Genomic DNA, 2802 nt, shown 5'->3' with positions numbered 1-2802 from the left:
TAACTACCTATTTTCATGATCCCAAATAAACCATCACCCGAGTTTAAATCTCTAGATTCTTCCATCTCTAAATTTCTTTGGAAGGACAAACCCCTTCGTATCAGCTTAACGACACTACAGAAAACTAAAGACAGCGGGGGAATAAATTTACCAAACTTCCAAAAATACTACTTGGCAAATAGATTACAATACATCTCTACACTGTAAAAACGACAACTCAAAATTGTTCACCTTACTAAGATTTTTGCATTCACTGACAATAAAATTGCCTGTTGGAACTTGAACTGTCTTTTGTGAGCCAGTTGAACTCACTTTCATAAGTTTCTGATGAAAAGTTCATCTTATTCAATAAATTAAGTTGAGTTTACTTAGAAGTTGTAGTTGACACCCAGTCCGAGCGAGGTCAACTTATCTGCACATGCTCATTTCAAATTTGTCATGGCAACCGGCTGCTACAGGGTTTCCATGGATTTTCCCAGGAGCTCCCTTCTAAAGTTTGGTTCAGCCATCTGGTCACTCTGCTGGCGGTAACTTTCCCTGAGGACTTGTCCAAGAGAAGATTAAGGCACTAGTTTCCTGTCATCTCTTGCAATATTGCATTATTTGTAAGGTTTTAACAGGAGTTGGAAAGTAAAAAAAGTATGTGCTGAAACCTGATTTGCTTTAAGCATAAGATTACTTGTTTACATTGTGGAATTGTAAACCTGTTTTTGCCAAAGTGGTTCAAATAAACATGCAAAGTTTTACTGGATTACTGTCAGGGCTGCTCGGTGGCGCAGTGGGTAGCACTGCTGGCTTTCAGCAAGAAGGTTCTGGGTTCGATTCCTGGTTCGATTCTTTCTGCATGGAATTTGCATGTTCTCCCTGAGCATGTGTGGGTTCTCTCTGGGTACTCTGGCCTCCTCCAAGTTGTTGAGTGTGTGCATGAATGGTTGTTAGTCCTGTGTGTCTGGTGACCTGTCCAGGGTGTACCCTGCCCCACTTGGGACAAGCGTGTAAGAAAATGGATGGATGGTTTACTGTCAGTGGATGATTTAATGGGGGGGGGACTAAACTCAAAAATTTAAGTTATTACAGGGCATGGTAATCTGAATTTAAAATAACATTTTACAGATAATCTGAACTTAAAATAATAAGTTTTTACAGACTTGAAAGTTCCAGTAACTTGAATTAAACTTAGTTGGCAGAACTTGAAAAACTTAGCTGACACAACTTAATAAGTGTAGTTCTACAAAACTTAAAAAATTAAGTTGATGCCTTCAACTCAAAAATTCTGTGCAGCCGGTTGCCTTGAAATTTTGAGTTGAACTAACCTTTTCGTTTTTACAGTGTAAATGGATAAAACATAATTCCTTAGATGAGCTCTGGATAGACACAGAACAGGAAATATGCAGTAATATCATAATTTCAGATTTGCTGTTTATTAGCTCCAATATCAAGCGGCATTCATGTTTTAAAAATATTAACATCAGCTCTTCCTTGACAGCATGGTGGAAATTTCTTCAAATAACGAAGTTATCACTTATCCCGTGCAGTCGTACACCCATCTGGAATAACCCTGACATTCTACAAAACAATAATATGATAAACTTTCCGTACTGGAAGAATAAAGGTATTACATATCTGGATCATTTGTTTGAAGGTACAGAGTTTATCACATTTGCTGGATTAAATTTGCAATATGTCATTAACAAAAATAAATTCTTAGAATATGAGCAAATTAAAGCTATAATTAGAAACAAATTTAATCGTATTGATGGAGGTTTACAAATTCCAACTAATATGTCAGAGTTCTTAGACTTAAACCCCCCAAACTACTGTCTAAATTATACAGGACACTGACCAAACTGGACGATACAATATCTCTTCTTATTATGAAATGGGAGGAGGATATTTTTAGCCAGCTTTGAACAAAATATCTGGGCTCAGGTTTGTCTAAGAACTTTTAACATGACTAGAAACCCCAATTTACAATTAATACAACACAAAATCCTCCACAGAGTGCACTATACAGGTCAAAGATTATTCAAGATAGGTTTTGCACAATCTAACATCTGTCCGCAGTGCACAGGCAATCATCTTTATAATTATATTCATGCGTTATGGTTATGCACGCCGGTTCAGAGGTTCTGGGTACAGGTATGTAAGGACCTATCACTGTGCCTGGGTTGTAAAATCTCACTTTCCCCTTCAGTCTGCTTGCTGGATGACTTTAAGGGAAGCTCTCTGGGAGCTCTCTGCTTTTTCTCATAGTAGCTTTGCCTCAACTGTTCCTGTTTGTTTTGACGCCATCCTGTAGAGCAGTATCGGCTGTGCTGCTTCCATCAACACCCTTGTAGAGGCTGGAGATCGGCCTGTTTTCCATGTCATTCTCTGACATGGGAGCTGGCTCGGAGCTCTTCTGCCTGGCTGTGTGTTTCCTGGACGGGGCCGCTTTTTATAGCTGCTTTTTGTATCTCTGCTTCTGTCTTCTTGAACCCCAGGCGGCCTTGGCAGATCGCCGCTCACACTGAGCCTGGTTCTGCTAGAGGTTTCTTCCCGTTAAAAGGGAGTTTTTCCTCCCCACTGTCGTTACAAGCATGCTTAGTGTGAGGGATTGCATTTGAGTCAATGAGTCAATGCAATCAACTGGTTTTCCTTAGATAGAAAACTTTAAATCAATTTGAATGTATGATCTGGTTGAACTGTAAAGTGCCTTGAGATTACTTGTGTTGTGAATTGACAGTATATAAATAATCTGAATTGAACTTAGTGTAGTGGGGTGCTGTGGAGCGCGTCCTGCGGGGCACAGGGGCTGGTTTG

The sequence above is a fragment of the Cyprinodon variegatus genome, unplaced genomic scaffold (genome assembly GCF_000732505.1).
Source record: "Cyprinodon variegatus isolate N-32 unplaced genomic scaffold, C_variegatus-1.0 Scaffold716, whole genome shotgun sequence".
Lineage (NCBI taxonomy): Eukaryota > Metazoa > Chordata > Actinopteri > Cyprinodontiformes > Cyprinodontidae > Cyprinodon > Cyprinodon variegatus.
Note: the sequence above shows the minus strand (reverse complement) of the source record.